This window comes from Erythrolamprus reginae, chromosome 3 (genome assembly GCF_031021105.1).
Source record: "Erythrolamprus reginae isolate rEryReg1 chromosome 3, rEryReg1.hap1, whole genome shotgun sequence".
Lineage (NCBI taxonomy): Eukaryota > Metazoa > Chordata > Lepidosauria > Squamata > Dipsadidae > Erythrolamprus > Erythrolamprus reginae.
The window spans coordinates 37,274,847-37,299,436 of record NC_091952.1 but is presented as its reverse complement, the minus strand read 5'-3'; the positions used below and the strand labels follow the sequence as shown (position 1 = coordinate 37,299,436).

Sequence of the window (24,590 nt, the reverse complement as noted above, 5' to 3'; positions counted from 1 at the left end):
CACCTTTCATCTCTCCCACATCTTGTCTCATCTTTTCATGATTTTTTCTTGTTTCTTCGTGGGTTTTGCAACTGTTTCTTGGGTTATATCCATCGATTCTTGAATTGCTTGGAGCATAGCCTGTAGGTTCTGCATACTCTGTGTTGAGTTTGATTTTTCAGTTCCCAGCATATTCTCAATGGAGCATTGAAGATTTGGCAGCAATGCGGTTGTTGTGAGTTGTGGTGTTTTCTTTGTAGTCCTCATGAGAGGTGTCAAGCTAGCAGATTCCCACCCCCCAGCCCCAAAAAGGCTTTTCCCAAATAACATACAATGGTGTACTTTTTCAGCTTTCCTTATTTTAACTTTGCTGTTCTCAGAATTTAATAATTGCTATAGTTGCTATAGTATCCCTTCTATCTCTCTTCTACCCCAGTCCAGCTGTTTTTTGTCTACACCAATAACTAACTGCATATCATTTCAAAATGAGTCCTTAGTATAATAAAGAAGATAAGTCACTCATTTGGAGAGGGATTTTAGCACCCTGTGATCATAAATTTATGGAAAACAACTATGGCATTCAAGAATTCTTTACTTCAAGCCAGAAATAATTAGAGGAATTATCTGGGAAAAACTTTTTTTCCCTACCATGGTCCTGATTTTGAATATATGGAAGGCAACTGGAAGCTTAATTACACTAAATCTGCTCAAAAATTAAATCCCACATTATGAATTTAATTGCCATTGGACCTGAAATGAGTTCCCACTTTATTACAGTTTTATTTTTTTATTTTCAGGGGGGTCTCAAAACAACCCTTTCCCAGATGTTGAAATGTCACAAATGTAGCTTTTATATTATATAAAGACACATATGCAAAGGGCCAAGGAAGTAGGAGGCCTATACATTTTCTAGGTAAATAATACACTCAAATGTTGATAGCACAAAAATTGTTTTACTATTTATTCAAAAATTTGTACTTTTGAGGACAAATAGACCTAACAAATGGCAAGATGTAGTTGCTCCTGTCCAGATATAGAAGCTAAGGAAGACCAGGCCAAGTAAGAATTTGCATGTAGTAAGTACCCTACTGGAGAACAACTATGCTGAGGTGTACCTATTGTAAGATGAAAGGGTTACACCTGAAGTTTGGAGAGGATATAAAAGCCAGCTAATCTTTGTGATGTCCATTCCCTCCATTACAGAAAATGATCTTCCAGCCCTATAAAGAAAGGAAGCATTAAAGCAAAAATGATAAAACCAAAGAGATACCTGAATATGAGCCATGTGAAATAACTCATTTAAAATTGTGCTAAAATTGCTGCATGAGCTGGTTTTTCTTGCCTTTCAGCCCCTTGAATATTTGTGCCTGAAGTAAATAGGACAAGCCCAGAAAGCAAAACAAAGGAAGATTTTCTTTCAACTGCAGGGGAAATACCCTGAAATCAGGGGAGGATTGCTATTAGTGGTGGTTACCGGTATGTTGTGTGCACAGCTTTGGTCATCTTGTGTGCGCACATTCCCAGCACAATTTTGTTTCCGTGCATGTTCAGGAAGCAAAAACGTACCAAAATCACAGGAGGGGATGTGCGTGAGAGAGAGAGATTGTGGCAATGTTTTGCTTCTGCGCATGCATGTAAGCAAAAATTCACCAAAATCTCATGTGTGCAAGTGTTCCCTCATGAGATTTTGCTTCTGTGCATGTGCACAAAGCACAAAAATACAAAAAAATTAAAGAAAAAGATGGTGGCACCCATAGGACTGGCACAGGAGCGGTTGTGCGCAAATTGTGCAATCTGGTAGATGCTACCAATGCAGAGTCGCCCACCGCACCAGTAGCAACCCATCCCTGCCTGAAATGTTACCCCTTTACCAGTCCCATCCACCAGAGAAGAACATATGTGATAGCGTTATTGTTTTTCAGTGGAATTTTCCCAAGAGTAAAACCTCTAACTGACATTGAAATACAGCATTAGTTCTTTACGCGCAGGACAGCATCATTTGGGGAGTGGGGGGAGATTGAGTCGAGAGACAGGAAAATGGACCAATTATTCCTTTAGTCTTTTCTCAGAATCCTTGTTTGTTTATTTGTTTGTCACCTTAACTTGTGGGGAAATAGTTCAGGAGTTTCCCAATACAATCACATTCCGTGCCTATTAGCATGGAAGGGATCCAGCTACCAGGCATAGACAGAAGTTTAGAGCAGTTTTGGGTTTTTTTAACTTGGCAACTTTAAGATGTATGGACTTCAACTTGAAGAAGCCAGCTGGAGAATTCTAGAAGTTAAAGTCCACACATTTTAAAATTGTCAAGATTAAGAAACACTAGACTTACAGGATGATGATTCATCCTAAATGCCATTGCAACTGGACCTATTACAAGAATAATTGCCGGCTGCATTTTTTACCACAACCAAGCAAGAAAGATAAAGCCATTCTTATCAAAGGATATTTTTTTATATGTATCCAAACTCAGATCTGGATACTACAATATTTTTTTTATATATGCGCTTCTGATATTTTTCAAACACAGCACTTCTTTTCTTTCACAGATAACCCAAACTACAGTAGCCATTCTTTATTGTCTAAATCACAATTTGCTTAATTCACACTATAAAACCAAAGTACTACATAATGGCCTAGCACTCTGTTTTCCCTTGTGTGAAATAAATTTCTTTAAGAACACACAAGAGTATCTTTCCATAATTATGCAGTTGGAAAAAAGAATAATTCATTTGGGATGCAGATATTTTTCTCTGTTTGCATGTCTGAAGTATAACTTTCAGACTTGTGGACTTCAATTCCCAGAACTCCCCAGCAAGAAAACCCTACTCTAGTTCAACCCCATCTAAGCAAGTGTGGCTGCCATGAGATCTAAGGAGAACGTGGGTGGTTTTATTTTTTCGATTACTTATCTATTTAATTATTAAATGTGTATAGCTATTCAACTCAAGCTCGTGAATCTAAACAGGTAAGAATATTTTAAAATAAAATAAAAAACTATGTAATAAACCCTAACATAAAGAGCCAAGAAAAAAACCCAGCAACAATCCACACAAACAAAATAAAGGATATGCCACACATTTGGACTCCTAGTCTCAACCACAAAACTTGGTCTCCAGATTCACTTAATGCCCATATGATCCTTAATAATCATTTAATTATGGTGATTTGCTTAACAATCATGGCAAATTTGTCAAGATTATCTCACTTTGTAAGGGAAGTTCCAGTCTACATTGTGTCCTTAAGTCAAGGACTTAGCTGCAATCTCAGAGGTATGTGAAGAAAATAGTTCTGCCTATCAGTCTTCTTATCTCATTAGACTGGGTGAACAAGTGTCTCTTTCATCACTGTATATCTGCAATTAACACCATACCTGATTATCTTCCAGGGCTATTATGTTTAGCAGACAGCTTCCTTTGGTAACAGCTGAGTTCTTGCTGCCACAGAAGGACCAATGACATTAATAATTGTCTAGATTCACACATCTCATGAAACCATGGATTGTGTTACCCAGTTTGCTGAAAAAGACCCACTGCCTGAATTCATAACATGATAGGCAAAAAAAAAAACCCAAGTAAAATACATTATAGCTTGCCACAACATATGAATGCTGTCACTAAGAAATCAGAGTCAAATCAAACAGTCAATCTGACTAGTAAAAATATCCCAGATATTTTAGAGTATCCTACTTGAACTCCCCCAATTCACCAGCAATCTTTACTCTCATGCCACTAGAGCTTATAACAGAGCACAGTGCAAAATCAAAAGAAAATGTTTAAGATGTATAAAAGGGAAAAGAAGTAAGAAAATCAGAAGAAGATACAACACCAGTGAGAGTAAGAGGTCATAGTCAAGTCATCTTCTAAGTGCTTGTTCTTCTACATATCCAGTATTAGAAGCACCATGAAAGGAAAATAGTTGAAAATCCTGTCCACTTTCTTTCTCCTTAAACTTAATCTAATTGTAACCCAGCAAGTTACAGAGCCAGTTTGATATAGTACTTAGAAACCTGGAGACTGAATTCTAGTCCCTCCTTGGCACAAAACCAGTTGGGTGACCATGAACTATTCAATCTCTCTAAACCCTAGCCAAGCAATGGCAAACCACTTTTGAAATACTGCCAAGGAAACTGTAAAGACTTGTGCAAGCAATCACCAGGTGTCAACACTGACTTGAAGGTGTGCACGTATACACAATACCACCAAGCTGCACCCAGCTATGTATTATAACAATCCATGGGCTTTGTCTTCTTGGTTTTGCCGTTTGCCTTAGAATTTCAATTCTAAGAGAGATCTGAGTTGAACCCTGGAGAAGATACTCCAGAAATGTTCGAAGTTAGACTCCGTAGGTTTTGTTTGGACAATATAAAACACAGTTAGAGATGGAAACTGCAAACATCATTCTAGATCAGCAATTCCATCTTTTTTTGGGGGGGAATAGCAATTTTACAAGATATAAATCAGACAGTGAAAATATTGTTCAGCATAACATTTTATGTTGATTAGCTAGCATCTACAGTTTTGATGACAGATTTATCAACACTACCAACTATAGCATGAAAGGGAAATGAATGGGAGAATTCCATTAAATTCAAGCATGATTTTTGAATAAATCTAGCAGTGAAAACATGCTTTGATATTCTCCTTCTATTATAGAGGCAAACAAGCTACTTGTAATCAAGTAATGGATTAAGAGATTAATCCAAAATGAACAAGGCAACAATTCAGATTCTTCACTTGCTACTTTTTCAGAAATCCTAAAATTTTTAGCACATTTAGGCAGCTTAATCCCAAAATGTTTTCATATGGGCTCCTTACAGAGCTTTGTAAGGCTTATTTTTGTTATTTGTCACGGTGGTTAGGCAGTTTTTTATTATTATTAAAACCTGTCTGCTCAAGAGCTATTCCAGACACTTCTAAAGAGTTTAGCTTCTTGAATCATGTGGCAAAAATATCGCCACACCAGAATTTATCTGACTCTTCAAAAACAGAACAACTCCAAACTGAACAGTACTACCATATTTTAATAATCCTAAACATAGCTGAATTCTGTGCTACTAAGATTTTATCATAATGGGGTCCCAGTTCACCATAATCCAGAATTCTGAGTTGCTATAAACAAATAGCACCCATTGCTCCTTCACCTCAAATCTGGCATCTTCTGCCATGGGAACAATTAAATTCACTGAAGTTAGTAATCACAAAATGCGGCAATCTGAATCTCTGGTCTATTCCTTTCTTAGCAAGTCAGGATAAAAATTATGATTTGTTCATTAAACAAATAGTTACAGGTCGAGGATTACTGTACATTCTTAAGACTCCAATAGCATTATGCTATTATTCTATCATCTAATCAATCATTAGATGGTTCCATTTGTCCAAGCTAATGCAATCACAGGGATACAATTCAATATAGCATTTCCTCTTTTAACTGCCCCAAACTAAATAACTATAACTAAATAGCTTTGTTTGTTTGTTTGTTTGTTTATTTATTTATTAGATTTGTATGCTGCCCCTCTCCGAAATCTCAGGATGGCTAACAACAATATAAAATATTAAAAACAATCTAAAAAACCCCAATTTAAAGAACCACTCATACATATTGTCTTTTGTCAACTGTATTCAATACACTACGTCAGCCAATCCTTGGACTGATGTTTATACTACAGCACTTATTACATCCTGAAATTGCAATACACAAAATCTTTTTGAAGCATAGAAAGTAGAACAACAAATTTGGACAGCCCTTAAGCACAAAAATTCAACAATACATAGATTGCCTCTTCTGGTCTCTTGCCAGCAGAAAGGACAGGACTTCCCACTTTAAAATGAGACTTTAAAGCTTGAGTACACTTCATAAAATAATAGGTGGCGGCAATAGCTATTAAATCCAACCCCTTGTTCAGAATCTAAATTTCAATGTCTAGCAATGTCTATCCAAGGTCCCCCTGATTTACCAAACCCAGGCATGGAACTGGGTGGGGTGTCGAGAGAAAAACATGCATAAATCCAGAACGCCCAGATTTCTTCTCATGTTTTTTCAGTATTAATAGCACCTACTACCATTAGAAACACAGTAATAGCAAATCAATGATACATCTAATTAGAGCCCTTTAATTGCTTCCATTGTTCATTCTAATCCATGGCCACCCCCAAGAACATAATCAGAATTTGCAATGCTACCCTTTCAACAACAGCATCTATCACTCTTCTCCTTACAACAACCCCTGCAAATTATTGGATTTTATGCTTGAAATAAAGGAGAGGGAGAAATAAGGAATAAGAATAAGAAATAAGGGACCGAGTGCTGTATTTCCCCACCTCTGCCTTCAGAATTCACATCCTACCACCAAATCCAGCTGCTTTTCCACAAACAGCAGATGTAACTGGGTTCCCATCTGGCTGTATCTACACGAGCTAGTAATGTTTTTCACAAGCATTAATTGCAAGACATATTCTGAGAGATATGCATGGGAGGGATCTTCCCCTCTCCTATACCCAAACTTGTCATGAAATGGCTCTGTTCTCTCTCTCTCTCTCACACACACACACACAACCACAAATGCAAGCCTTTTCAGAATCCTACAGGAGAGAAGGGGGGGAAAGACAAAGCTAAAAATATCCAATGGAAGGTGTTACATTAGAAGCAGACAGATCATAAGGCAGAAGGGTCATGAATTCATTATGAACTACTAATGAAGCTTCAAAAAAAAACCATGAATCTAAAAGGGGGGGGGGAAGAGATGGGAAAAGATGAAGGGAAAACTTTTTCTTTCCTCATGAAAAGATCCATCCACATTCTAAATTCATACACAGCAGAGATTTATTTTTCATCTTATGTGTGACAAAAACAAACTTACAACAAGCTCTGGAGTGCTTATCAGGTATTATACCCCAGCCATTTTCCCCTCCAGTTTATATTTAATCTAAAGTTAAATAAATGGGAAAAGTAGAATGTTACAAAGCATTATACTCAAGCATAATTTATATTTGTAGTGACGCTTCCATTGTTTTGCCCTATCTCATTCACAATATATTTGAGATTTCTTTAAAAATAAGTCAGCACCCCCATTTGGACATGGAAATCCAATTAATTAACTAACAAATAAACAAATAAATAAAAATACTGTTTGGAGGTGTATACTTAAAAATAAATAAAACTAGCAGAGTGGCAACAAATGACAACATTCATTTGTAGTTACAATGGACTTCAAAAAAGCTACTTATAACCAACGCATAAAGTTAGGAGTGCTGCGTCTTCAATGGTCACATGCAGTGAAGGGCTACAAAAACTTTTACTACCACACTGTGGGGGGTGGCTTATTTTGTGGGTGTAGCTTGCAGGCCGTGTGAACAGGTGGAGTGCCTGACAATCATGCGACGGGGGGGGGGGCTTAAAGGTCATGTGACTGGCTTAAAGTTGGCCAACTTGACATCACTCAGGTCAAGGGTTTGGGTTAGGGTTTTCCTCGCCTCAAAGAGATACAGTTTCCCTATCGATTTACTATTAATGAACATCCAAAATATACTATTTAATTCTACGTATATATGCCATATGTGTACATACATACAACACACAGGCACACAAAAATATACATTATCTACTATATAAACTGCATGACTATGTACACACACAGGGCTTCTAAAATTATACACATTCAACCTCATTTACTGCAATAGGAAAAACATACCCAGAGCCCAGAAGGGAAAAAAAGAAAAAAAAATCAAAATTTTTCTACCGGTTCTGCATACCTGACCGAATTTTTTCTATCCATTCTGCGTACCTGGCCGTTACCGTAGGAACCCATCACTGGTCACATGGTTGCATTTCAGGCATATGGCAACCAAATTGTGTTTATGACTGGTTCCATGGTCATATGATCACAATTTGCAACATTCGTTTACTGCTTTCCAGCCAAAAAACCCCCACCCATTTGGAATGGATTTGCTTAATGTCCAGATGATTCATTTAACACCCATGTGATTCACTTAATGATCACAATGACTTACTTTATTACAGGCCTGTCAAACTGGCAGCCTGCAGGCCAGACATGTCATGTGCAGGCCACACCCACCTCGGCTCCGTATAGGCAAAAAAGTCACGATCCGTCACGATCCGGTCTGTGACATGATCCAGTTTGACACCTGTGCTTTATGACTAGCGTAAAAATGAGCTAGTTGCATGGTGCCTTAACCTATGACAACTTGCAACTGAAATTCCAAGCTCAATTGTGGTCATAAGCCAAGGACTACCTGCAGGTTATCAGACTGTCTTTTGAACAATGATTATTTTTATGCGTGACCATGTCCACTGGGGCAACCATGTTATGAATAATGGCTATAATATTCTCCCAAAATTCCAAAAAGCTGGAAATTCTTGCAGTAATTAACAGAGATGAGATGAGATTACTGTACATTCTAAACATTCATTTGGCACTGGCTACCAGACTAAAAAATTAGGTCATGTCAAGAATTCACTTTAAGTCTGATTTGTCAAAATAAAATTCTGAATAGAAGCAACCCTGGAGGCTTTCCAATGATCCAAACTGAGTTACAGTGTAATATACGTTGATGCCATGCTTTATTATAGGTAGTCCTCGAGTTACAAGCACAATTGAGACCAGAGTTTCCATCGCTAAGCAAATCCCCACCATCCACACCATCCAGTCAGAGATGAAGAAGCTTCTTAGATGAGAAGCGAAACATCTTCAAAGAAAAACCAGAAAATTCAGTTGCCTCTTGTAAAAAGCACCTTTGGGACAACCATGACCTGGATGACTGAGAATCTCCATAGACATTGTTAAGCAAGGCAGTTGTTAAGGTGTACAGGATTTATGACATTTTTCCCATAGTTGTTAAGTGAGTCACTTGGGTACTTACTTCCCCCATTTACTTTGCTTGTGGGAAGCTGGCTAGGAAAGTTATGCGAGTGACAGTGGGTTGTGTCGTAAATACTGGATGCTAAATGCCCAAATTCTGATCACACCCTCATGAGGATGCTGCAGTGGTTGTAAATGCAAAGGCCATTCGTGAATCATTTTCTTTCAGTGCCGTTGTAACTTCAAATGGTCACTAAACAAATAGTTGTAAGTCAAGGGCTACATTCAAGAATTGTATAATGTATTTTACTATATAGCTCATTAGTGGGTACACTAGTAATGTGCTTAAACTACGGGTGTCAAACTCGATTTCATTGAGGGCCACATCAGGGTTGTTTGACCTCGGGGGAGCTGGGGAGGGATATGGCCAGGGTGAGCATTGCTAGCTGGATGCCACATGTATTGGAGATGTCTGTGGTGGCCAAAGTTCCATTTTCAGCTGCAATGGTCTCCTGCAACCCACTGCCAGTGAAAATGGAGCTCGGGAACTCATTTTTGCTGGCAGAAGCATCGCAGGCCGGTCCTTCGCTGTTTCTAGGGCAGCCCTGTGGACCAGAACTAAGTACCCTATGGGTCGGATCTGGCCCGTGGGCTTTAAGTTCGACATCCCTGGCTTAAACAGTCCAGGCAAAGGTCTGTGAGCATTTACTTTGTTTTTATAACTTATTTATATACATAGGTTGTTTCCAAAAAATATTTACAAGTGATTTTACAGAGAATATTTCCCCTAGCCCCCAACATTTTTCCCTTAGACTATCCACGATTGACCTATCCAGGTTCCTTAGAGGTCAGTAAGGGGCGTGCATAAGTGCACCAGTGTGCCTTTCATCCCCTGTCCAATTGTCTCTCCTTATGTCATTTATCTTTTCTTCCTTTCAAATTTGTTCATCTATACTTTTATATCTTTTCTTCTATTCATTTCTTTAGTTATATTACTACATATCTATTCTCTTCAATGTGTATTATGTATTGGACTAAATAGATAAATAAATAAATAAAAATAAAATAAAAAGAATATCTTGGAATATCTCTACATGGCAAAGAAGGTATCTAGATGCTTTTGCTATCCAAAAAGAACTTTCATGCTTCTTGCTTATTTACTCAAACAAATGCTTGGGAACACTACAGGGAGCCTTTGACTTACAACTACAATGGAGCCCCAAATTTATGTTGTTAAGTGAGACATTTATTGAGTTTTGCCCCATCTATGACCTTTCCTGCCACAGTTCTTAAGTGAATCACTGCAGAAGATAAGTTAGTACAGTGATGGCTAACCTTTTTTGCCATTGCATGACAAAAGTGGGGGGAGCGCAGGGGGTCACGTTTGTGTGCCTACACCTATAATTCAATGCACTCCTGTACATGTGCATGTGACCTCGTGGCACTTCCCCCCCTTTTGGCAAGCAATGGTACGGTGGGCCCGGTAGGCCCATTTTTTGTCCTCCCCAGCTCCAGAAGCTTTCTAGGAGCCTGGGGAGGGCAAAATGGCCTTTCTAATCCCCCGCCCGGAGGCTCTCTGGAATCCAGAAATGGCCCATTTGCCGACTTCTGGTGGGCCCAGAAGGCTCAAAAACCAGCTGGCTGGGATGCACATGCGCGCTGGACTTGAGGTAGGGCAACACTCACGTGCCCACAATATGGCTCCACATGCCACCTCGTAGGTTTGCCATCACGGAGTTAGTAACATGTTGCTAAGTGAATCTGGCTTCCACATTGGTTTGGCTTGTCAAAAGCTTGCAAAAAGGTGATCACATGACCGTGGGACACAGCCACCAGTTGCCAAGCATCTGAGTTATGATCAAGTGATCATGGGGATGCTACAAACGACATAAGTGTGAAAAGTGGTCACCAGTCGCTTTTTTCAGTTGCAACTTTGAATGGTCACTAAATGAACTGTAGTAAGCCAATGACTACCTGTACTGAAGTACTGATGGAAGTTTCATAAGATGAAACTTAACATTGGTCTCTTTGGCTATAAAAAGAGAGACCAAACCATCTTCTCCCTCCAACTCCCTGTCTACATGCACACATATCCCTTCCTCCACCACCCAGTTTCTGCAAGCAAGCGTTTATAGAGATTAACATTGGGGAGAACATTGTTCAAGCAGCAGATTCTGCTACACAATGGGAAGCCACAGACCGACAGATCTGTGGATGCTCCACTAAGCCTAGCAGATGAATACAGCATTTGCACTTTCATATAATTTTGTGCAGTGGCAAATTTTATAACCAAGTCATACTAGGCCAGATATTTTGTCTACTTTAATCTGATGTGAGCATTTTAAACAATCACTCCAGAACATGGGGCTCCAACAGCAATTCTTCATTGGCGTAAGGAAAGTTTTTAAAAAGGAGCAATAGCAGGTATACAAACATGGTTTCCTTCCCTAAGCTGAATGTAGAGGTCCTCACTATATATCAGAGTACACACAGATTTCTGGATTGGGGGCAATATTCCTCAACTGAAAATTAATTTCCATCCCCAAAGAAGAAGGAAATATAAGAACATCTAAAAGAAACATACTCTAGAGCAGGGTTTCCAACTTTGGCAAAATTATGAGTTGTGGACCTTAACTCTAAGAATTCCTCAGCCAGCATGCGCTGGCTGAGGAATTCTGGAAGTTTAAGTCCACACGTCATAAAGTTGTCAAGATTGGAGACCCCTACTCTAGAATCCATTAGAGATATTCAAATACATGCCCAAATATTTAAAAATCCAACATTACCCTAGAGGCAGAAAAAAATAACATTTTAATTTCACAATTGGTAAAAAGTGAAGGCAAAATTAAATCATACAGCTTGCCAAATTCAAAGAAAGAGACCTCAAAGCCAATGCCTGTAGCACCATAACTTCCAACCCTCTAGCTATGACACATCAAGATACATTTTCCACCAACTGGAATCAGAAGCACCTCTGGAAATGACATTTGCAGTTTAAAATAAGGTGGAGGAAAAGAATACAAGGGAGTGGTCTCTTGCCAACAGATCAAAGGGACATGGCTAGCAATCTCAGCTTTAATCACAGCAATAGAGCCTCACTGAAACTGATGCAAAATTCTACTTCTTCATTAGAAGTCTTGGGAAACACCAAGGTCAATAGAGAGAGATGCACAGAGATCACTGCTGTTCCACACAGGGAGGGTGAAAAGAAAGGAAGATACAGTACTCTTAATTCTCCTCTCTTAGAATCAAGGGCTGTATCAACCAGCAATTTGTACAAACCAATAGAGAAGCAGCCTGCAGAGCACCCGGCATCAATCCACCCCTTTCAAGATGTATGCATACTCACTGCAGCAGTAATTATTGTGAATGTTTCGTCCCTATTTATAGAATATGTCTGATTTAATGCCACCATTACTATCCAAACTTGCTGTTAAAGCAATAAATGGAACCCAGCAATCGCAGGCAAGAGCTGAGAAATATTTTGCTGCCATCGATAGTCCCAGTGACAAAGAAGGCAAAAGGGAAGCGCACGCACACTACATGGAAATATAAATCTCCGGGGAAGAGAAAGCCACGAGTAATGCTTACTGCAGCAGCTCCTATTCTTCATTCATAACAAAAGCAGTGAAGGCAACCCAGGGACAGAATTCCATACATGCAGAAATTATCCAAATACTTTTTTTTTTTTTTTTTGCAATAACCAGAAGAAGTATGCATTGGGAAGATTTTTGAGAATCTAGGTAGTTTATATATTGCCTTTTTAAAATAGATATATTTGTATGCTGCCCCAAAACATTGCTATATAGGAATTAGTAGTGACAGGTAGAATAATCCAGATGTTTTGTACTACATCTTCTATTGTTTCCACCCAATGCAGCTAACAAACCTGCTTATTAAGTACTGTATAGCAGAAGCTATATAGTATGGCATCTCAAGCGCCTACTGACTGGGGAAGGCTCTTTCACAGCAGGCCTGTAATATGAAAAACTACCACCAAGGGCTGTCTTTGTACAACAATACTATGTTAAGAGTGGAACAGTCAGAGAATTGTATCTCAGATTAAAAGTAATGCACTTATCTAGAAACAAATACAGTGATACCTCATCTTACAAACCCCTCGTCATACAAACTTTTCGAGATACAAACCCGGGCTTTAAGATTTTTTTGCCTCTTCTTCCAAACTATTTTCACCTTACAAACCCAAGCCGCCGCCACTGGGATGCCCCGCCTCCAGACTTCTGTTGCCAGTGAAGTGCCCGTTTTTGCGCTGCTGGGATTCCCCTGAGGCTCCCCTCCATGGGAAACACCACCTCCAGACTTCCGTGTTTTTGCGATGCTGCAGGGGAATCCCAGCAGTGCAAAAACGGGCGCTTCGCTGGCAACGGAAGTCCGGAGGTGGGGTTTCCCAGCGAGGGGAGCATCAGCGAAATTCCAACATCGCAAAAACACGGAAGTCTGGAGCTGGGGTTTCGAGGACTTCCATGTTTTTGCGATGCTGCAATTTCGCTGAGGCTCCCCTCACAGGGAAACCCCACCTCCGGACTTCCGTTGCCAGCGAAGCGCCCGTTTTTGCACTGCTGGGATTCCCCTGCAGCATCGCAAAAACACAGGGAAACCCCACCTCCGGACTTCCGTTGCCAGCGAAGCACCTGTTTTTGCGCTGCTGGGATTCTCCTGCTGGGATTCCCCTGCAGCATCACAAAAACACGGAAGTCCGGAGGTGGGGTTTCCTATGGGGGGGGGAGCCTCAGGGGAATCCCAGTAGCGCAAAAACGGGTGCTTCGGCTGGCAAAAGGGGTGAGTTTTGGGTTTGCACACATTAATCACTTTTCCATTGATTCCTATGGGAAACATTGTTTCGTCTTACAAACTTTTCACCTTACAAACCTCGTCCCGGAACCAATTAAGTTCGCAAGACGAGGTATCACTGTACTCTGGTTCCAGTTTACCAATGGCAAGAAGAAGAAAAAAAGATGTCTACTTCTGAATGTGCAAACTATAACCAGATTGTTTTCTTCAATCAAGCAGTTAAGCATTAGCTGTTCTAAAAGACAAAAAAAGTTGTTGCTAAAAAAAGTGTTATCATAAAGCCTTCTTACAAAGCAGTATTACTATACATCATCTGAAGCTGAGAATAGATGGGACAGTAACAATTATTTTTCACAAAACTAAAAAAGGAAATGTGCCATGTGATCAAGGTATTCAGTGATATCAAAGGCACATTGGGTACTATTTACAAGTGAATGCATAACTCTTAATAAGATTGTCAATTCATTATCTTTTTTTAAAAAAAGCTTTTCATAAGTCTTATAGACAAAGCTCATAGACATGAAAGGAAAATGAGGATTCAAAGACAAAGCCAGCAAGTAGATCAAAAGCAATCAAACCACACCCAAATGCCCACTCAGATCAGTAATAATCAAATTGCAAATTGTAGCAGTTCACAAATAAATGAGGATGAAACCCAACATTTTTTGGAAGACAATAGAAATATGTCACCTTCATTAATTTAAGCTGGAATCTTATGCACACTTATACTAAGCAAAGATTTTTTTATAGCTATATATAAAAGATACCACCATACATGAAAAATATGCAGTAGTTTTTTTGACATATTTTAACAGGTAACTGCCCAAGTCTATTTTTTGCATGGCATTGTCTTGCCTGTAGGAAAGTGTCTCATTTTTTCAAATCACTTAGGAAACTTTGTCTTAAAGATGTCAATGATCTTAGATATTTAAATCTGTATCTTCCTACTGCAGAATCAAAACTGAGGCCATCATATCCTTATATTACAACAAACACAAAGACACCTGGAGTGATGATACAACTTTAATCATAATTAAACACACTCCCTTCACCTACAGCATACAAAGTTGTAAAAACTACAGAGTATGGGACTTGATGAAAAGGGAAGGTAACTAGTTAAAGAAATGGGATTTTAAAAAGTATGCCTGCCTTTAATCTTTCAAGGTATGCTGTAATAAATTTGGATGAAAGCTTAGAAAGTATACAGCAAGGAAAATGCTTGAAATGTATACTTCAAACTATATTATATAATAAAAAACAATTGTTTTGTAAACATAAATATTAAAGGAGGAACTTCAAAGTATGTTGCCTATGTTCCTGAAACATTATACAGTTCTCAGGAATCCACAGAGCTATGACCAGAATCCAGATTTTGATATATGATTGTAAAATGTGAGGGAATTATGCTCTCAATATTACCCTCTCAATATTCTTTATTTAATGACTGATGCAAGGTAAACTTCTGAAAATCAGCAGGCCTTGTGTTAATGTGTTATGTGAAACAAGGATCAAAGTGCAACTTCAGTTCAGCAATAATACCACAAGTAATTTTCTTGCACATATGCACATACATAACTAGTACATTAGCATTGATGATGTTATTTAGTTTGGGTAATGACATTGCAAGAAATCAACCAAGCTCAGAGAGCATCAAGGACACCCACATACCTAGAATTAATGTTTTCCCTTACTCTATTTACATGTTTTTCTTTACTCTATTTACATAAACTCCAGGCATTCTAAAACACATCCAAAATTCACAAGTCATTTTCCACATGGTCGCTTTTCACCATAGCGAATGTCAGTGACTCAATTCCCTTGCTGATCTTTTGTAGGTTTCATTCATTCATTCTTTCCTCTGTATCATGAACTGAATCAGTAAGAGGTATTTTTTAAAGAAATTCCTTTCACAACATCCATAAAAAAAATAAAAACATTAACAGGAGAAACAAGTGAGAATACATTCACAAACACATGCTGCAGAAAAATCTAATTTTTATCTGAGGACTCAGAGATTTAGGTCTCTCCAAGAAAATAAATGGAGATCATCTAGAGTTCAATGAGCTCCTAGATACAAGATGGAGCCTCTGGTGCTTCAAATGGCAAAATGCAACAGGAAGGGAGGAAGGCATGAATTGCCATTTGCTAAGCAACTTACCATTTTTTCTTCCCACAGCACCAGCCTCCAAATGTATTATCTTGGGTAACACAGTGAGTAATCTACTAGAACTCATCTGGTGGTATTGACTTCATCAACTCACATATCAAAGCAAGGTTTCCAACTGTATCTCTGCTTTATATGGAACAGAGGCTGAAGCAAAGGAGTCAGCAATTTTTGTTTTAGTGGACAGTGAACAACAGGAGCTGGCATTTTTCCTGACCTGCCTTCCTTCTGTTAATTCTACAAAAATCAGAACCTTAATTATCACAAATAGACCCTGGCTTCTACATCACTGGATAAAATCATTTTTAAAAAATCCTATGCATGTGTATAACAAAAAACATTAAGTACAACATAATTTTTTCTCACTAGGGTCCCTAGGATTTCAATTTAAGGCTGCAATTTTATTGAAAAGAAAATAAATTCAATAGAAGTCATCAGAATAAGCAATCTTAGGTTATCTTAATGTTACTCTAATCTTCATTAATCTCAGTGTTCCTCGTATCCAAGCAAGCCTTTCCTTTAAGGATTTTACAAGCAAAACAACCTCCCAGGGCTGTTAATATTTAACATGCATTACAACCGGTGTTATAGCCAAGCTCTGTCAGAGGGTGACCATTACACTATTTAAAGGGAACCACACAATTTCTCAGAATTAACCGTAGCTCTCCATCATCAAAAGCATACAAACGTCGAACCTTAGAAAAGCCGCGTGTTCGTTTCCAAAAATGGGATGATGAATCGAGAGCCCAGGGCTGGAAAGCTCTGGGACAGATCACAGCTGCCCACCAAGGCCACCAAGTGCCTGGGATTTGGGCGTGGCAGCCAGTTCACATCTCTCTCTCCTACAGAAAAGCGAGGAATTCGCTCCCAACACTTCACAGACCTAGGAGCCACCTGCCGCTCACACCTGCCCGAGACTATCCAGACACAAGGAAAAGATGCAGAGAGAGCTAACCCGCCCAAACAGGGATGGCCCCACAGCCTCTGCTGTTGTTTTTTCCAGCTCAACAAAAAGCTCTAAGCTCACATCTAAGAAAAAGTCAAACCAAGCGATTCTGTAAAACAGCGTTTTCAAGCATCAGCATCAAATCTCCCTCCCCATACACACATTTTAGCTCTGAGTTGTCAAGACCTGCTGCCTCCACACCTTTCAAAGATTTGGAAAAGAATATAGCATTTAACAATAGCATTTAGACTTATATGCCGTTTCCCAGTGCTTTTTCCAGGCCCCCCATCCAAGCGGTTTGCAGAATCAGCCTATTGCCCCCAACAATCTGGGTCCTCATTTTACCCACCTCCGAAGGATGGAAGGCTGAGTCAACCTTGAAGAAACTGTGGAAACAACCCCAGAAGAGATGCAGCTTGCAGGAGGAACGAGGAGTGATTTGGTCTCTTCATGAAGAACCACTTTCTTTCTGTGAGGAAAAACTCACTGAAGCCACCAAACAGCTGTCTCTCTCTCTCTTTCTTTTTTTCCCCTTTCTGCCTGCAACCCACCCACCCCCCTTTCTTTCCAGGCCAATTTGCCTTTGGGCTACTCCAACCCCTGCCTAAAAAGCCTCCAGGTTCAGAGGCTAGAAAAACACGAATTCAACCGGGAGGAGGAGGAGGAGAAAGGCAAACGCTATGACTGTCAATGAGGGCGGGACGGGGGGGGAGAGATAGAGAAGTTCAAACGGACTTTTAAAAACAAAAGGTACTACGAAGGATCAACAGGGCAACAAGCAACACCTGAATCGCCTGGACGCGATCCCCCCCACCCCCCAACACACACATACCCCATTGCCAACAACCGGCAGCCAATGAAGGCCGGAGTCGCGAGGGGAGCGAGAGCGCTGATTCGCCGCCCTGAAGGAAAGAAAGAAACACACACCCCTCTCGGGGTAAAGGGAGGAATATGGGGGGCGCCGCGCAAGGAGAAGGCGGCGTGAGGTGAAGAGCGGGAGGAAAGCGAGCGAGCGCGCGCGGGGGAACGGGGGGCGGGGGCACGTCGGAATCCGCGAACAACGAGAAATAAAGACCAGAACGACGTTGGGCGGGCGGGGAGGGAGAACTGAGGGGGTGGAACGGAGAAGTCGAATTGAGGGAAATTGGGGAGAAGGAGGCGCTATGGGGGGGGGGGCACGCGGGCAGACCCCTCCCTCTTCTCCCCGCGCAGCCTGCGAAACGCAAAACTCCACCGAGACCCTCCACGTGATCTCAGCCTTTGAGAGCTCCGGCGAGACCGCGGCGCCCTGCGCGGGGTTGGGGCGTCTACCGATCGAAAGCCTCCCCCCCCCCCCTTCCCTCCGTCGGACACGGTTGGGGAAGGCAGGCGAAGCAAAGAGAGGGGGGGGGAAGGAGGGGAGCCCGAAGGCGGGAGGTGTCGTGAGGGAGGAATCGACGCCGCGGCTAACCTTTTTTTTCTCTCTTTCTCTCTCTCTCTCCCCACTGAGTAAATCCGGAGTCAAGACGCAGCGTTGGCCGAAGAGAGGTTCATCTGGCGAGGAGACCAATCGAAGGCTGCTCCGGAGCCTCCTTGCAATGATAATAATAATAATAAAATTGCAAAAAGAAAAATAAATGGAGGCGGGGTAGAAGAACAATGCAACGTCTGGCTGGCTTCCCTCGTTTTTCTTTTCTCCTCCCCCCTCCGTTCTCGAGGTGCAAGGGGGCAAAAAATAATAATAACAACCCCGTCCCCCTCCTCGGACAGCGGCGGCGGGGAGGGGGGGAAAGCAAATAGTAATAAGCTGCAGCAGCAGGGAGTGGGCTGGAAGGCGGGGAGCTCAGCGAGAGAGGCACGTCATGAGCAGCAGAACCAGCCTCCGAGGAGGAGGCGGAGGGGGTGGTAGTGGGGGGGGGGGGGGGGGGAGAGAAGGATCGACTATGAAACGCAACAGCCACTACGCGAGCTGCAACCGCCCAGGCTCTTTAACGTGGTGGCGAGCCTCCGCCTCCTCCGTCAAGTCAGCCGCGAGACAATCGCGGAGCGGCCCCGTGAGGGCTTTCCAAGGTGCGGCCCCACCTGTTTTTACAAACGAAGGGCATCCGAGGCGGCTCCGTCCAGCCCTTTCAGGTGGGGCCCCAGGTGAAAAACAAGGAAGCGCCTGTCTACGCTGGGATCATCATCCTATTCCGGGCTAATCCGCATCGCTTCCTACCACCCGTAGTAGCCTTTTTCTTCCCCTCTTCCACTCAGAGAGATGGAAATCTTGTGGCCCCGCCCACAGCCACGCCCGTCTCATTGTTCCGTAAAGCAAGGTGAGTGCGAGGCCACGCCCCGAACTCACACCGTTCGTGGCTGCTGAAGTCAACGTCGGATGGGCAGTGTGTTGTTTTTATTTATATATATACAGTATACTGTATATATATATAAAAATAAAGTTGTTGCCAGCATGTGGGCGTCTTACAACGTTGCGTCTCCGAGGTTCTATTGGGTTAACCATCGCGTCGTCGTTGCTTTCATATGGCTTTTCTCAACACGTGAAAATCCCTATAGAGCACAGGTCATTAACCTGTGGTCCGTGGACCATTGATAGTCCACGAGGTGTTGGTGGTCGGTGGAGAAATATTGATCGTTGGACCAGATATGGCTGACAACAATTAAACCAGTCCATGAAGAGGAAAGGAAAAAGAAGAGAATGAAAGAGTAGGAGAAGAAAGAAGGAAAGGAACAAAGGATAGGGAAGGAAAGAAGAGGAAAGAGAAGGAGAAATAAGAAGGAAAGGAGAGGAAGAAGAGAGAAGGAAAGGAAAGGACTACAGCTACAGCTCTAGAATATGGGATTGACTTCCCCAACATCAGCAAGCCACCCTCAAATTACGATTTTGTTATAATTAAACATTTATAATTTTGTTATGTTAAATAGGTGCATTTCATATTAATAAAATGGGAGTTCTCTGATCATTATTTTACAAATGTATTTATCTTTTTAAAAGTAATTCATATTAGTGGTCTGCAGGATTTAAAATTATGAATTAGGGTCCATGGGATTTAAAATTATGACCTTGGTGGTCCCCAACGTCCAACCTCCCCTATAGTATAGCATCTGTAAAAATTGTACGAAACCTCTTGAGTTGTTTCTCCTGTAGAGACTTTTTAAAAAAAAACCACAATGGTATCTATAATGTAGGGAGATTGCCCCAGTTCCCAGTCAAGGAATGGGTTTTCTTTCCAAAAGGACAATTGCTGAAAGTATATCAGAATAAAAATGGAGACAAACAGATGTGATCCTCGCAGCCATTCAAATAATTTTCTGATTTAGATATTATATATATGTATAATAGTTTGTGTTGTGTCTGCTTGAAGGTAACACAACAACACCCCTTAGGAGTTTTCAGTCCCTATTGACAATAGTGATTAGTGGACATGAATATAAATGCACATTGGAACATTGACAATACGTTCCATATCTTTCAAAATGGGCAGAAGCATATTCCAGGTTTAGAGATACAATACTAGTGAAATGTCTGTTGTTTTTAAAGTGAGCTCATTTCTAGAAGGGGGAAGTATTTCACTCTGAAAATACAATCATACCATACAAACGTCAGTGGTCTCCAAAGCATCCCTAGAAATGCCAGTAAAGAGCAAAAGGCAACCAAAGAGCATGGGCAACTGACAGCTGTGTGACAGAGCCATAGCCATGATAATAACACAGGCTATGTTTATGCGACATGTACATATGATTAAATAAATCATAGTTTCCTCAGGTTTCCTACTTTTCTGAGATAACGATGTTGAACTCTGCAATAATCAAACAGGCTGAATTTGCATAGCTAAAACATGATTTAGTTGTTTGTGTTCTGTGTGTCCTGCAAACACAGTCTCTACCACAAAGTCAATGCAAAGAATTGGGCAGCAGCCAGGGGCATGACTATGGAACACTCCTTGTCATGCATGCAAGGTGTGGGGTGTTTTCAAATTTTCCCTATGTGTGATGTTTCTTCACATCTCGCCTGGAAGGGGAGAAAGGTAGCTTTGAATTAGAACCTGGAGAACAGTCAGTAATAGCTTGTGTGGCCATTAATTCAAATTCACATTGGATCTGAAATAATGTTCCTTTCTCAAAAAGGTGAAAAGGAAATGCCTGCTGGCCTCTATTTAAGAACAGATATGAAATACTGCTTGGAATCAAAGCATTACCTACACCCAGAGTTGGGCAGCAGGCAGGATGGGGTGGAACACAGTTCCACCGGCGGAAATGAAGATGCGTGTGCAGCTCCAGCTGATCGGCAGCTGTCACTTCCTGGATTACTGGTCTCGTCTTGGCTCTCCGTTTTTTCCCTGCTGCTGCATCTGCGCTCCTTGCTTTTTTCCTCTTTCCTCCTTCCTGGCCTCGGACGAGCTTCCCTCTCTCCTTCCAGGCTCCCCTCCAGCTTCACGTGGCCACTTTCCACCTGTGGTGCAAGCAGAAGGCATGGGTGGAAGCGGCGGTGGCAGCATTTATGCTTCTGGCAGAATCCGTTCGTTTAGCTACCCAGCCTGAGGCAGAGGGGCGATCCAGGAAACGCAAAGCAAATTGTCACCCCAGCGAACGACATTGGTAAGGTTGTAAGTGGAGGACTTAACAGCTCAGTTGAATGATTCATCGTTCAAGCCACTCCCACCTGGTCACCTGGCCAGCAGGCCACTCCTACCCAGTCACATGACCATTAAGCCACACCCACAAAATAAGCCACACCCACAGTGTGGCAGTAAAAATTTTGGCTGCCCATTACTGCCTACACCTATTCTCAGAATGGAATGGAATGGAATGGAATTCTTTCTTGGGCGAGTATTTTTGGATGCACAAGAATTTGTCTTGGTGCATATGATCTCAGTGTACATTAAAAAAAGTTTGTCAAAAATCATAAGGTACAACACTTAATGATACTCCGGGTAGAAATAAATATTGTCAATAAAAATGGTAAGGATACCAGCAACAAAGTTACAGTCATCCAGCCATTTATGGAAGGAGCTGGATGATGAGAACGATGACAAGATTAATAGTAGTGCAGATTTAGCAAATAGTTTGACAGTGATGAGGGAATATAGATATAGATATCTCAGATTTAGATTGAGAAGGTCTACAACAACATTGTTGTTAAACTTCATGCCTAAGGCGGGATTAGAACTCACAGACTTGTAGTTTCAGGGCCAGCACTTTAATCACTATTTGGGATAGTGAGTCTCTTTTGCATTAAATTGAATTCATTTTCATACATGGCATTTTATTTTTCTTTCAAGGAAAACCTGGAGTGTGAATATATTTGTGGGTTTACGAAACACTATTCAAGCATTTCATATTTTTATATGTAATTTACATAAATTATATAGCAAACAATCTTAAACCCCCAAAAAGAACAGGCTAGAACTGAGGTGCCGTAATCTAGTGAGGAAAAGGTAGCCGTGCAGATGCAACATCATTACATATATTATAGTTGGCAAGTGATGCAACTGAGCTGAGGTCTCAATCTTCCTTTTGCCTCAGGCTCTTGGTAAACAGGTTGCAGTCAGTGCCACTGCTCTGGGGGGAATATTGTTAATGTTTCTTGCAACAAAAATGAGCTTCTAAAATATGAATTTAGAGGAATCTAATTTCTGTATGAGATTAATGTAAACTATAAACGGATAAATTTTCCTACCACTAAAAGCTTTGTGATTGACAACTGAAAAAGGGTTACCAAAAGCAAAATACAGAAAAAAATGAAAGAGTAATACAGATTATTTTCAGAAAAAATATGCATGAATCATCAATCAAGAATTTTACTGGTTCACACTACACAGAACCATAAATGTGGATTGTTCAGTGATGATCATAACCAGCAAAATTGGTTTAACATCTCTAGGTACTACTGCTATACAAATTATCAATTATTTTAATATGAAGCGCTTTAGCAAATCATAATAGTGTCATGTTGTGAATGAATTTTTTTTTCTATTGGCATTTAGTTATACTTCAAATCAGCTGTGTACACTGGGCAAAACAGGCAGTGTTTTGTACACAAGGGCATCTGGATAATGCTGCTTCATATCTGGCATTTAAGGATAGAAATTGAAGCTTTCAACCAGTAAAACATGAAAACATTGTGATCCCACTAAGTCTGATTTTAAAAGGAATATTTAAAAGGAATGACAGTTACCGTAGATCCTGATCTGAAAGTTGAGTCTAGAGTAGACACTTGTACTACAGCTTCTGACTTTATGTTTAACACGAAAGTATAGTTTAACCAACTCATACATTTTATATAAAGGTGAACATAAAAGGAGAACATTTGCAAATATTCAATCTTAGTCCAAATTGAATTACAGTGGTACCTTGATATTCATCATTAATTGATTCTGAGAAGTGCAATGAGTACCAAAAATGATGAGTACCAAACAATTTTCCCCCATAGGAATACATGTACTCGATACCAGTACATTTTAGTTTATGTGTTGAGTACCAAAGAAACGCTGAGTATGGGGCCAAAATTTTCACATCAAAATGAATTGAATACCACATTCAATGAGTTTCAAAGCAGGTGCGCACCAAGGTACCACTGTATGTTTATAAGACAAAATTTCTTTGACTATGTCACAAAGATGTTGGATCAAGGTGATGCCGTGGATATTGCCTATCTGGACTTCAGCAAAGCCTTTGATACGGTTCCACATAAAGAGCTGATAGATAAATTAGTGAAGATTAGACTTAATCCCTGGATAGTTCAGTGGATTTCAAGCTGGCTGAAGCATAGACATCAGAGAGTTATTGTTAATGGCAAGTATTCTGAACAGAGACAGGTTACAAGCGGTGTGCCACAAGGGTCTGTTCTGGGTCCTATTCTTTTTAATATGTTTGTGAGTGACATAGGGGAAGGTTTGTTAGGGAAGGTTTGCCTATTTGCTGATGACTCTAAAGTGTGCAATAGGGTTGATATTCCTGGAGGCGTCTGTAATATGGTAAATGATTTAGCTTTACTAGATAAATGGTCAAAGCAATGGAAACTGCAGTTTAATGTTTCCAAATGTAAAGTAATGCACTTGGGGAAAAGGAATCCTCAATCTGAGTATTGCATTGGCAGTTCTGTGTTAGCAAAAACTTCAGAAGAGAAGGATTTAGGGGTAGTGATTTCTGACAGTCTCAAAATGGGTGAGCAGTGTGGTCGGGCAGTAGGAAAAGTAAGTAGGATGCTTGGCTGCATAGCTAGAGGTATAACAAGCAGGAAGAGGGAGATTGTGATCCCCTTATATAAAGCACTGGTGAGACCACATTTGGAATACTGTATTCAGTTCTGGAGACCTCACCTACAAAAAGATATTGACAAAATTGAACGGATCCAAAGACGGGCTACAAGAATGGTGAAAGGTCTTAAGCATAAAACGTATCAGGAAAGACTTAATGAACTCAATCTGTATAGTCTGGAGGACAGAAGGGAAAAGGAGGACATGATTGAAACATTTAAATATGTTAAAGGGTTAAATAAGGTTCAGGAGGGAAGTGTTTTTAATAGGAAAGTGAACACAAGAACAAGGGGACACAATCTGAAGTTAGTTGGGGGAAAGATCAAAAGCAACGTGAGAAAATATTATTTCACTGAAAGAGTAGTAGATCCTTGGAACAAACTTCCAGCAGACATGGTTGGTAAATCCACAGTAACTGAATTTAAACATGCCTGGGATAAACATATATCCATTGTAAGATAAAATACAGGAAATAGTATAAGGGCAGTCTCGATGGACCATGAGGTCTTTTTCTGCCGTCAGTCTTCTATGTTTCTATGTTAACTCAGCCATTATCTTTTTATGTACAGTGTTGTTTTTTAAGAATATTTCTAAAAATGAAAACCATGGATATGACCAATGTATACCTTGAAA

At 40.6% G+C, this 24,590-nt stretch overlaps 1 protein-coding gene across 18 annotated transcripts in view; it reads right to left on the bottom strand.

The window, feature by feature from the left end:
• The window catches only part of EPB41L1 (erythrocyte membrane protein band 4.1 like 1), a 225,865-nt gene extending 206,946 nt beyond the window's left edge, over positions 1–18,919 (bottom strand). For 2 of the 18 annotated variants that reach the window (XM_070744803.1, XM_070744820.1), the window contains exon 1: positions 17,069–17,188. The gene's annotated coding sequence lies outside the window, so the exon portion shown is untranslated. Of the gene's footprint in view, positions 1–15,767; positions 16,011–16,468; positions 16,489–17,068; positions 17,189–17,551; positions 17,620–18,169; positions 18,731–18,780 lie in introns of those variants that run through there. The other 16 variants (XM_070744805.1, XM_070744821.1, XM_070744816.1 and 13 more) reach the window with 15 other exon arrangements.
• Between the last annotated feature and the right edge of the window lie 5,671 nt (positions 18,920–24,590).